General features: G+C 42.1%; 1 protein-coding gene across 3 annotated transcripts in view; it reads right to left on the reverse strand.

Moving 5' to 3' along the window:
- Positions 1 to 7,244, reverse strand: part of LOC139111455 (cytochrome P450 4g1-like) — a 9,921-nt gene extending 2,677 nt beyond the window's left edge. For 2 of the 3 annotated variants that reach the window (XM_070671747.1, XM_070671745.1), the window contains exon 1: positions 1 to 1,177. This exon is cut by the window's left edge. The gene's annotated coding sequence lies outside the window, so the exon portion shown is untranslated. Of the gene's footprint in view, positions 1,178 to 4,796 lie in introns of those variants that run through there. The other variant, XM_070671746.1, reaches the window with a different exon arrangement.
- Positions 7,245 to 13,621: the final 6,377 nt, after the last annotated feature.

The following is a 13,621-nucleotide window of genomic DNA, read 5'->3' on the forward strand; positions in this document are numbered from 1 at the left end:
TTGCGATCAGTTCCAACTGGACCACCAACGCACTAAAACTTAATTAATACAACTCTTTCACGTTTAATTACAAATACCATTACATATACGGCCCCAGATATCACTCAAACAGCATTTCGCCGTGAATCTCTCCCTCCGGTTACTCACATTAACAAAAGAAATTTGATCTATTGTAGGAAATGGTGTATACAATTATCGGCCAATTCCACTATTACAATATGCAGGAAGCAGTACAACACTCCAGTATTTAATTTAACAAAATATATATATGTATTATTGAGGAGTACAAATATCTCGAGGTAGCTACGAGCTAACTGTTACGGCGAACTGCCCTGAGAGTACTGAGAACCAGTGATGGGAATTTTAGCTCCGAGCAACATCGATGTTGCTGGAGTGGGGGACTACGCACACACGCCGGCGTCCTGTCGGTGAGCGCGCCTCGCTCGGCTTACAGAAGAGGACAGATATATATATGTTCCGTCTTCTTTGCACCGATGCAGCTACGAGTCGTTGCCTACGTCAGCCTACGAGCCTACGACTACGATCAATGCACACATCGCGCGATGCGGCCCGCGTGAATCGCAGGCACTAAGATACATGTTTCTTTGCAGGTTGTATATTAGAATACGATGTGGTCTTCCGCACTACCGCGACATTCAATGTTTTAATTGCGGAAAACGTAGCCACTTAAACACTGTTTGTTTCAAACCTGTTGCCTCAAATAATCAACTAGAAGAAATCTTAGCGTTAGAGCATGCGAATTACAGAGACAAATTCTTCCTTTTGCTTTTGGTAAATGATACGGAAATACATTTTGAAGTAGACAGCGGTGCAGCTGTTACAGTTATTAACGAATACGACGCGAAACAGTACTTTCGGGATATTCAGTGGCAAAATACCGATCTTCAACTCGTCTCATACTGCGGAAAAGTTGTCCAAAGTAAAGGATTTATTCCGGTTACTGTCGAGTTCAATAATGAAAAAAAGAATTTAAATATCTACGTAGTTACAGGCCATCGGAAACCATTTTTAGGTCGAGAATGGTTACGACAGTTAAACATCGGATGCAATTTTTCCCCGCAGCACGTACCTATTAATAACGTGGCGACCCAATCAAAGGGCAAGTTACAAACCATACTTTCGGAGTACCAAAACTCAATTTTGTCAGAATTTTCCGCGATTAACGGTATTCAAGCCAAACTAACTTTAAAACCTGACGCCAAACCGGTATTCATACGTGCTCGTCCTGTTCCTTTTAAATTAATTCCTTTTGTCGAGCAGAAACTAGATAATTTAGAAAAAGAGGGAGTGCTTGAAAAAGTCAGTACTTCCGAGTGGGCAACGCCGATCGTCCCTATCCTCAAAAAGAACGGGAAAATAAGAATTTGCGGAGATTACAAAGTCACGGTCAACCCGAATTTAATGGTGGACGATCACCCCTTTTCTTCCATTGATGAACTTTTCGCGAAATTAACTAACAGCTCCAAGTTCTCAAAAATAGATCTAACGAAGGCTTATCTTCAATTAGAATTAGTTCCCGAACAGCGAAATTTGCTTACTATCAGTACATGCAAGGGACTCTACAGAGTCAATAGATTAATGTTCGGAATCGCTTCTGCGCCAACTATTTGGCAACGAGAAATCGAAAATATTTTACAAGAAATTCCAGGCGTTGCAATTTTCTTTGATGATATTGTCATTACGGGCGAAACGGACGAGTCGCACTTACAAAGACTTAAGACGGTGCTTGATAGATTACGTAAATTCAATGTTCAAATTAATTTAGAAAAATCTAGTTTCTTCTTAGATAAAATAACTTACTGCGGTTTTATTATTGATAAACACGGTATTCATAAGGACGCGACTAAAACGGAAGTTATTAAGCGAATGCCTTGCCCCAAAAATGTGTCAGAAGTTCGAGCTTTCACCGGAATGATTAATTATTATAGCAGGTTCATACCAAACCTTTGTTCAATTCTCCAACCATTAAATAACCTCTTGCACAAGGATCATCCATTTATATGGTCTCAAGCATGCGAATCTGCCTTAAAAAGGCCAAAGAAACATTCACCAGCAACGAATTTCTGATGCATATCGATCTTAAAATTACCTTAGTATTAGCTACAGATGCTAGCGCGTATGGAGTTGGCTCAATTTTATCGCACAGATATCCGGATGGTTCTGAAAAGGTTATTCAATTTGCGTCTCAAACTTTTTCTAATACTCAAAAAAAGGATTCTCAGATAGATAAAGAAGCGTACGCGATAATATTCGGTATCAAGAAATTCTTTCAATTTCTTTATGGTAATACGTTTACCTTAATTACAGACCACAGTCCGCTAGTGCAAATCTTTTCTCCAAACAAAAGCCTTCCAATTTACACGGCTATGCGTATGCAACACTATGCCATATTCCTACAGGGATTTAATTACAAAATTCAATACAAAAAATCAGAAAATCACTCCAACGCGGATTGTTTATCGCGACTTCCTATCTCATCTTCAGAATTCCACGCAGATGTTGTGGACGCTTTTCAATTACAAATTATCAAAACTCTCCCCGTCACTGCAACTAAAATAGCAATCGAGACTAGTAAGGATGCACGTTTACAAAAATTAATATCAGCTTTACGAACGAGTAAACAACTCAACAAAGCAAATCGTTTCAATATCGAGCAAATCAAATTTACATTACATGACAATATTATCATGCGCGGTCACAGAGTTGTTATTCCAAAATCGCTGCTGAATCTCATTCTTAAAGAATTACACGTAGGTCATTTTGGCGTAATAAAAATGAAGAATTTAGCTCGCGGCTATTGCTGGTGGTCTAACATGGATAAAGATATTGAAAACCTTGCTAGAAATTGCGCCAGCTGCAACACATACAAAAACAATCCACCGAAGGTCGAGTTTCACCCCTGGCAACAGATCACTGCCCCGATGCAACGTTTGCATATCGATTTCGCCGGACCCTTCCTCGGAAAAATGTTCCTAGTAATAGTTGATGCATACTCTAAGTGGCCCGAGATACACGTTGTATCAAATATCACTGCTAAGACAACGATTGCTAAATGCAAAAACATATTTGCGAATTATGGTTTACCTAGAATCATTGTTACCGACAACGGTCGAACATTTATTTCACACGAATTTCAGCAATTTCTTCAAAATCACGGTATTACACACCGAGTTACATTTCCATATAATCCATTAACAAACGGACAGGCGGAGCGCTTCGTACAAACTCTCAAGCAAGCACTCAAACGCATGAACTATAATTTATCGAATGTTAACGATATATTATGCGAGTTCTTATTATAATATCGCGCTATGCCGCATGCATCAACTAATACATCACCAGCGGAATTATTTTTAGGCAGAAAATTATGTACTAAATTAGATTTAATTTTACCTCTTAAAAAAGATAATAATTCTACAAATTCTAATATATCAACGCGAACTTTCAAATGCAATAAAAGAGTAGCATGCAGAAATTATTTGGGTAAAGAGAAATGGAAATTTGGTTCGGTTTCCGCCAAAACCGGAAAATTGCATTATAAAATATTACTCGACGACGGACGTATTTAGTCGCGTCATGTTAATCAAATACGTTCCATCGGCAGCGATACACCAGTACAAGATAATATTTCCGACTCCGAATGCTACTGGGATACTACGGACGGCAAAGATCATATAGTTCCGGTACCAAAAGAAGCTTCCCCCGTCCGTGTGTTACCACATACCACCCCACATATCTCGCCACGTGCTTCACCACAAGAAATTCTACAGCGTCCGACGCGTTTAAGAAAAAAACCAGACTACTTAACGTACGAATAAGTTTATTAATTTTTCTTACAAGGGAAGGTGTTATGTGATTAGTCATTATTAGTATTATTTGCAGCTATCATATTATATTCTCTTACTCATAGATATGCATGCACACGGTACGAACTTATCCTCTGATCCTGTATCAGTTTTCTCTCGTTCGTACCGTCCCCGAGCGCTTTAAGATTAGTCAGTCGTTACTGAACATTGTACGAATAAAGACGGCTCTAGATTACAAACGTCATCTCAATTTCTTATTCTCCTTGTACACAACAATTTGTTTATTTTGCAAATATAAATTCAAATTTTAAGTTTAGTTATTAACCTGGAAACACTGTATATTATATGTATACTGAGTGTCAGCGATCAAATTAAAAGAGTTTTAAGGATAGGTGGAGTTTTGGAGACACTTAGAAAAGTCTCATAACATTTTATATTTTTTGTAATAATAGACGAAATATGAACGTTTAAAAATAGTATTTTACTACCAATTTTGAAGGGAGTATTAGTGTTTTTGACACTGCGTAACTTATTCCACGCACAGATTGAATGATCTTCGCTGGTGAGACAAATATAAACGTGCGGGTAGCGTATTGCTTATCTCACCCACATTTACTTGCTGGTCTTGCTATCGAAGATCGCCCAATCCGTGCATCGAATAAATTATGTGATGGAAAAGACATCGACTCTCCGCCAAAAATAAATAGTAAAATACTCAATTTTTAAACGTTTAAATTTAACTTATTACCGCAAAAAATGTAAAATGGCATAGGACTTTTCCACTTGCCACTAAAAAACTTACAACTAAGAGCTTAATTATACATATACGGTAAATCACTCGAAATATAAATATTAAACAAACATTTTCAAGATTATTATTTTTTATAGTTCCAAGTTACGAGCGCTTCTTTTATTTTATTTATTTAATTTATTTTATTTTATTATCTAGGAATAAAAATATATACTTACTTGTATTTGAGGAAAATTTGCTAATACGAAGATTACAAAATTTATTGCAACAGTGGTTGTATCAGAAGCCTACAAATAAATATTAATTTTAATATTTATTTATAAATGTTATTAAATATTGGAGTTAAATTCCAAAAAACGTTTTCCTTTAATTTTAATAAAACCTCGTGGGATTATGTAACATATTGCCCAGATTATGAATTGTACGATTGAAACTAGCGACTGCTCCATTTTTATGTGTCAAATATGAGAAACACATATAACTTGTTTTGTTATTTTAGTAAATAAGAAAAATTGTGATAAATGTTTTAGACAAAAGTTTTAGATTTCAAAAATCTAAAAATTTTTTGTTCTATACATTTGTAATGTCTTTATTATTCGCTCAGCAATCAAGAACATTTATATCGTAGATGGACCAAAAGCAGACTGACACCGCGATGTCATCCCGCTATCATTTTTCAATAACCATTGCTCATGCAACGGAATTATACGCACTATCTAATCCTTTGTTTGGATACTACAATATTTTTATTGCACAAGTAATAGTTTTCAAAAACTCGAGAATAAAAAGAATAATTGCGCCGTCCAGAGTATATCCGAAATATAATTACCGGTGTATAAATTAATTCGGTCCATCTGGCGGTCAATTACTGTATTATATTGTTAATTACCTCTTAATGTTTATAAACGATTTTTCTTACTTTTGACGTTGTTACGTCCACGCCCTTTTAATTTCTTTCTTTCTAGAACATTCTAAATTCACAAGGATGACTAACGATAAATGAAAGGTCAAGTAGATTGTTTTTAAGAAAAGAGTCATAACAACGGAAAATTCGGAAAAATGAATCAGACTGCCCTACGATAAGCGGTGCGCACGGCACCCGTAAACAACGCCCTTTTGAATCATATAAAAAGCGCGAGCGGGCGGAACATTGATTCATTCTAAAAAGTCTCTTAATACCTGCCGTTATTTTAACCGCGATTCGTGAGTGCTCAAAACCGAAGGAAGAATCAACCGATCCGTTAGCCGCTCTAACCAGCCGATCCACGAGCTGCTCAAATCCGCCGGACTTCCACCGGAATCACGAATCTACCGCTCCGCCAGAGGAACGTTTGACACTAAAAACTTCGCTTGTTTATTAATCCGCCTAAGTAGTAAGTCTGATTCTCATTTTTCTTTCGAGTTTCCGTAAAATAATTATTAAATCGATTCGCTCATTTATAGTGAGCCGAACTTGTCCACGCACTTCCGCTGACTCTGATAAGAATACGTCGGAATACGACTACTTGCTTACTGAATTAAAGAGAAAACTTCCCATGTCATGCGGCGGAAGTTACAATTGTAAAGTGTGCTACCCCGAGCTCCGATTGTACGCGGATTATTGCGAGGCCCAAGGCCCATCGTTTTCTCCATCGCCAATCGCGTCACCTCACCGACTTCCCTCGTTTGCTTCTAATACTCCTCCTCCGCTTCCTCTCCCGAGTTTTTCTCATTCTTTTTCCTCTCCATTCGCAGCTCTTCCTAATTCCAGTTACCGACATTTCCTCGACAAGATAGCCGATAAATACCCTCACCCACCTCAAGAAACTCCGGAACCTCAATCCTTCCCTCCTCCAGCTTTTAAAACAGAATATAACCTTTCCGACAACGATCCTGTCATTTTTGTTTATCATCCCGAACATCAAACTCCTTTCATTCTCCCTGAATCACACCTGCCTACATTTTTCTCTCCCCCTGTTCCTTAAAGTCATCCTTGTGAATATTAATTAATTAAAAACTTGTATACGGATTTTATTGTAATTTTAAGAAATATATTTTGTTTTTGTTTTTTTATAATTCTGCCTTCCCAGATTATTTTAGTTATAAGTCGCACCGGCCCCATCCCTGATAATAGGTGATACTTTTATCACTTTATCAAAATTAGCGGCCACCGATCACGCAGCTTAGATAAGACGTCACAATGTCTCTCGAGGCATTGACTCTTGTCGTAGCTTTGAGTGTGAACGGTATCTCGAGTACACTATTTACTGTGTATCTCGAGATTATAAGGTCAAGTTACCCAGACCTGCCTCATCCTTTCCTCCTATCTTTAATAATCAACGGCCTGGACGTAACAACGTCTAGCAAGAATATTGAATTAATAAACGTTCAGGTTTGTTCAAATAACATCGTATTTACTTACAGTTAGTGTATAAAGTATTCAGACACGTACAAACTTACATTAAAAATTAATATAATTATCATAATAAAAATTATAGAAATAAAGTAATAATATGGGCATGTTCGTAAATCTTTAAAGCAAAGTTTAATTTACAGAAAATTTATTTTTCTAAATCGTATCCAAAGATATAAAGAAATGACTTTAAATAAGCGAAAAATGTAAATTCAGAAAGTATTTAGACAGTTGAAAAATTTTTAGACAAATCCTAATATAAATAAACACAGTCTACCACAGTAGGAATATAAACACCGGTTCTGGATCACCTCGTGTTAGTTTATACGTGTGACCTATGGCGAGGGGTAATGACGTCACGCGGGGAGGGGGGTGTTAATCGTTCCCTCTCGCTCGCACTCGTTCGCGCCGCCCATCATCTCCTTTCGCTCGCACCCGTTGAACGCATGGAGCGGTTCTGGATCACTACGTGTTAGAGTATCCATGTGACCTAGGGCGAGGGGTGATGATGTCACACGGGGAGAGGGGGGTGTTAACGGTTCTGGGTCCGTGAGACCTAGGGCAAGGGGTAATGACGTCATGCGGGGAGGGGTGGGTATTTATAAATCACCCTGTGTCGGCGATTCTAGGAACGAATTGTTTAGAAAATAATAACATCATCGAAACTCTGAAATGCAATATTATTTTTAAAAATGATAAGCGTGTCGTCGCGCAGCGGCATGTTTACGCGGCATCGCGACTTTCAAAGGAGTCGCGATTTTTTCAAAGGAGTCGCGATTTTTAAAAAGGGTCGTGTGGCGTCACGGCGGCAACGGGCGGCGACGGCGGCGGCAAGCGGCGGATCGCAAGGTATCGCGCCCAGCGTCCCCTCTCGCTCGCACTCGTTCGCGCCGCCCATCGTCTCCTCTCGCTCGCACCCGTTGAACGCACAAGTGTCGCGCGCCCAGCGTTTTCTCTCGCTCGCACTCGTTGAACGCAAAGTATGGCGCGCTCATCGTTCCTCTCGCTCGCACTCGTTAAGCGCCGCCTATCGTTTATCAACGATTCTTTTATGCGCTTATACGATTCGAATGCGGGTGACGCTGTACACACCCCCCGGGTAATCGCTCCTCCTTATCTTATTTCTTTCTCTCTCAGATACATACGTTACATACGAACAAGGCGGATTCACGAGGTGGACTTACGCCTCACAATTATAAGAAGATGAAGGATGGAATAGAAATAATTAAAAATGTTACATAAAGACTACAAAGTATATATTTTTCTAAATATGCGATACAATATATTTCATTATACTGTTTTCTTACACATTTATTATAATCGCAAGCATTTCACAATCTATAATTTGTTGTTCGTCGAAGGAATCGCTGCTGCGTACAGCGCTCACCGCTTCGGTACGACTTCTTGATGCGGAAGCGATTTTACAAAATTGCTCGTATTTGTCGTCGATCTTCGGTAGGGCTTTGGTGAGTACGTTGAATTTCAAAGCGACGCAATCATCAAAATCCAACATTCGCGTGAACGTAGCCTCGGTCATAGCCATACGTGCGTCGAGAGATTCAAGTCGCACAAGTTTCATTTCATTCATATAGCATATTCGCACTGTGAGCGAACCTATGTTCAAACAGTCGTATGGTTGCTTCGGTCGATCGCGAAGCATATTCTGAATTGTCCATCGATGCTCGCAGAGTTCCTTCCAGGTGTCAAGCAACATCGACAATTCATCTCCTCGATTATCGCCTACGATGATCTCCACAAAACTACGCGGACCAACGTTCACGCCGATCTCGAGATATTTGTATCCCGTGCGGGTCAGCGGGTATCGCCTGCATAGTAAGCGCGTCACGTATCGTTTCGGTGGATCGCTGGAAATTAAATAAGAACAATCGTGAATATTAATATATTAATTTTAAAGTAAATAATTTTTATAATAAAAAATACTTACTCGTGAGATGAGGAGGGTTCATTACCGCAATCAATTCGACGCACTTTGTAGCAATTTCTCTCGGTGTAATACATTGTCGTATTCGTAATCGTAGACGTTGTCGTAATCGTTGCTGCTGTTGCGGCCAAAGCGAAAAATGTACTGATCGCACGATCAGAGGGTACCTCGAGTCGAGGACGGTTGTAAAAATCCCCTCTTTCATTATTTAAAATTTTGCATAGAGTGGGGTAATATAAAACGCAGTTAGACAAATTATCGGAGAGGGTAATTAAGAGAAAGTGATTGGTAGAAGGTAATTGAGAGAGGGTAATTAGGAGAGGGGTAAAATAATCCAAAGGCGCAGAAGTATAAGTATGAAAAAAAAGTTTATTCAAAATTATACATTATCATCATTTTGACGGTTACGCCACCAATTGTACAATTTAAATACATTTTGCACGGCGCAATTTTTGGAATGTCTCCTACAGCGGAAAGTATTCGAATCGTTTAAATCGCTAAGTGATTCAACATGTTCGAAATCATCTTCAATATTTCTGACGATCAGATTGTCCGTGTAGAATTTGTGACCATCGTCATAGTCGCCGTAGTAATCCTCTTCAAGCATATCTCGCAGCCAATCGCGTTTCTCGAGTCCTTTGACGTATACGATGGCGTGATCGTAGCAATCTTCCTCGTTTTGTAGGGCCCTGATGATCTGGCGTTTAGCCTGATTGTACGGAACGTCCCCGTCTTCCCACGCTATACCGTGATGATTTCGTACCAACCAGGTAACGAGGCGTCTGTCGTCTCGCGATACAACACCCCATGGCATAGGCTTTGCAAAGACGTAATGCGCAAGAACGGTACCACCTCGCAGCACCGCCGCTTCCTTCACGATGAAACGTCGTCCGATGGGATATCCTTGGAGATCGACGAACGTTGGCGTGGACATGATGATGATGATGATGATAACGATGCGACTCGATCGGAGGAAATTTCGTTACTGAACACGCGCGAGCGTATTCATCAATCTTTTAATTTAATCCCCCTCTTTTCCAAATTGTATTACTTTTTTAAATGCTTCGAGACAAAATCCGTCACGCGTTCCTGAAGTCGTTCGCTTCGCGACTTCTTATCCGTTTGCGTGGCTACGTCAACCACTGTGTTTCCCGTGGATGTCACTCGATACGTCATTCCTCTGTTCAATAAGTGATCCGTCGGTCTAGGATCCGTTTGCGTAGCTTTATCTTCCTTCATGCGACTCGCGTTGTCGCACCAACAAGACGGTTGATACTTTGATGGTTTCATGACGACGATGACAATCTCTCTCTCTCTATCGACGTTACGCATACGACGGAATGGAAGTGAATACGCAACGTTCGTCGATTCACCGCTTTATATACACACGTCGAAGATCATTTCTACGTGATCTTACGTACAACGTTGGTCAACGGATTGTATTGAACCAAACGATCGTGTATGATGAGACAGTAAGCCGTGGTATTTGGCGCTACATTGTCCTTGCATTCAAACTCTAATCTCACGTCCACGGTAGCGGTTTTAACCGACTCGTTTTGACGCGAGCAGTCGATGATGACGAACGGACCGTTGAGCAGAAACGACGTGACGGTGAGATTCGGTTCGAGATACTCATAGCCGTAATATTCTTTGCAAAAACGCGCGTACGCGTCGTAGAGAATCGCGTATCTACGTTTGCCAAAGTCGAGGTTCATATCGTCGTACGGGTAGCACTCTGAATTGAGATAAAGCTTCACGTTGGTCAGTTTGCAATTGTCGAAACGACTGTTGTCTTCAGACATAACGTTTTTTCGACCCGTCTGCAGAGCAAAGATAATGTATCGAGGTTTCTCGAGTTGCGTGGCGGTCTTGATGGCCCATGAGTGTTTGGTCGTGAGTTGCAGTAGCGGAAACTCGTACAGATCCCATGAGCGAAAACCCATACTGACGAATCGGCCGCTCTCCAAGGTGCGCAACATCGCCAATTTCTTTACTTCGTTCAAAAGTACATGAGGCATACGCCATTGTATCTTCAGCAAGTCAACTTTAGGCTCGAGCGCGGAACTGCCCACTAGACAGTTGTTGTCGTTGCGCGCTCGTATAAGAATCAATTCGTGACGAGCATTGATCACGACGCGCCTATAGTCTTCGCAAAATCCTAGCAGCATGTTGAGCGGTACGCAGAAATTGAAGTAACCGTTCGCATTGATCGTGGGACCGAGCCATCCCGCGTTCCGCAGAATCACGCTCCTGTCGGATGAAACGGTCGCGTAATTTTTCAGCGTGCTGGTTACGCCAACGTTTCTGTTACGATCGATCTCCACACCGTCGAGCTCGTATCGTATCTCATCGAACATGAAGGCGATACAGTTGTCCCCAAGGATCACGTCGGCTCCCGCAACCACCTTGCCCTTCGTTAATTTTCCCTCGATGTAGAGAAAACTCTCGTGCGGCAGCGTGTACAGATCTTGTTGCTGTATCGGTATTCTTATCTCATCGCTGTATCCGAACGTCGTATTGGCAAACGGATTGTATGCGTGAGTCTCAATCTTGACGATTCGATCGTCGAAGACCGGTTCGTCTTGGATATTCAGAATGTCGGCCATCGTTTAGATAAAATTATTTCGCACAGCGAATCCGAGCGATCTCAGAAATTCAACGTTTGTTTCGGTTAGTCTTCTTCTTCTTATCCTTCCAACGCTATTTACAGCGATATGTTGTCGCGGTTCAGGCTGTTGAATCGTACCAGTACCGAAACTGATCGTCGTAACGCGTCTCGTTTCGTTCGGTATTAACATGCCACGTTATCGTTGTCGTTGTCGTTGTAGTCGCACGTGCAATCTGATGGTGATCTCCTCTCCGCGAAAGTCGAGCGGTCGTCCGTTTTGGTTGGTGACGCGTATCGTGAGATCCGTAACGTATCGCACGATGATCGGTAGGTAAATGACCTGTGTGGGCGTTTCCGTGATCTTATATCCCGGTGGCACTTTCGGTGAAAATTCATGAATCGTGTGCACGCGTTCACCGTTGCAGTATGCGCCCGCGGTTACGTTACATTCGATGCGAATAATATTCAGATTGATTATATTGATCGGTAAGTCGGACTCGTGCCACTTTCGCGGTTGCAGTACGCGATGCGGTGAGAATCCGAGAAGCGGTCCCAACGAGTTTGGTTTTGAAAAGTTCACTACGTACGCGGATTTGATCTCGCTTTTCATAGTGTTGAAGTTGGCGCGAATCGCTATCGAGAAATCATCATTCTTCTCATTCTTCTCATTCTTCTCGCTCTTCTCATTACGATTTCCATCGACGGTGTCGCGTTGTCGCGGCATCGCGTGTTTCAAAAATTTGTCTATGGCCTGTATCTCGTACGATCCCTCGGGAATCGTAATTTCTTTACCGTCCGTGCCATAGTAAAATTTGTTGTTCGTAGAATCGACGTTCGGTATGGTGTTGTAAGTCGCAAAGTCCGTGAGCCCGAGCTCGTAATCACCGTCACTGAGATCCAACGCCGGTGAGTAGCTCGAATGGAGAACACTGCTCCTACCGGTTAACGTGAGCGTGATCGACATGTTTGAAGTGATACTGAGGCAAAGTGCGTCGCGACGTCAGTTTTTAAACGTAATCGCGTCGATTGTACTTAAAAAACGTAGACACAGCTGTCCGCAGATACTCTGATCGTACGTTTGATAAGATCGTCGATTGTACTCTATCGATGAGACGTTGACTCCGAGATATCGCACCAATTCCACAGGCGGTCGGAGATTACCGAAGCCGTCAAAGTACGCGACGCGATCTCCCCTTTTGGCGTACGCTACCCAGTGAGTCCCCGGACCCGTCACGTTATCCAGGTTCACGATACCGCTCTCGTTTGTACGTGCGCCACTCGTAGGTAGGGCGTCGCGCATAAATACACCTCTGAAATAAGGAACGCGCATACGTCTGGCCAGATGATTTAATTGCACGTTCGTAGTAGCACCCGTGGGCATTTTTAACGTCTTCTCGACGTTTTTTTTTCTTCCTCTCTTCGCAACAGTCGTACCTCTGCCGTACCTGTACGGCTTGAGAGAGAGACCCCGTCCACCGTTGTACGGGGCCAGATGTACGCCGGATCCACCGGCTGCTGCGCGCGCAGCTCTTCTCTCATTTACAGCTCTCGCTATACTCGCAGCTCCACCGACAAGCGATCCGACTGCGCCGAGAATCGGAATAATCGGCAGCATGCCGCCGCGCTTTGCTGTTGGAAGCATGCGTTTTTTGCGAATCGTACTTCTCCGCCTCTTCGTAATCGTTCTGTTTCTCACAGTCCTCAACCTCTTCCTAGTTGTAGTAGACATACCCATGCCAATTTTCGTTTTAGCTTTCATCGCAGCCCACACGGCTGCTGCGGCGGCTCTCTCACGTAAGCCTGAATCTCTCGCTATAACGCGTTTTCCCGCTCTCTTGGCGAGTTCTCTGTCCGCTGCGTGTCTGTCCGTGAGATCGTTGCTTCGCGCGTACGCCAAGTCGTGCTCGCGACACGCTTCGTCCAACGGATTGATGCCTCGATCACCTCTCGCTATGCGTTCCTTCAATCGAGTTCCCGGGCCACAAAATTGATAACCGGGGATGTGCAGTTCGAAGGGAAGGGCGTTTATCGCGCGATTCAACAGACCCTTGCCGCAGCACTTTACTTCCGACGAATCGGTAGACGACGTTGACACTCGCCG

Source organism: Cardiocondyla obscurior, linkage group LG24 (genome assembly GCF_019399895.1).
Source record: "Cardiocondyla obscurior isolate alpha-2009 linkage group LG24, Cobs3.1, whole genome shotgun sequence".
NCBI lineage: Eukaryota > Metazoa > Arthropoda > Insecta > Hymenoptera > Formicidae > Cardiocondyla > Cardiocondyla obscurior.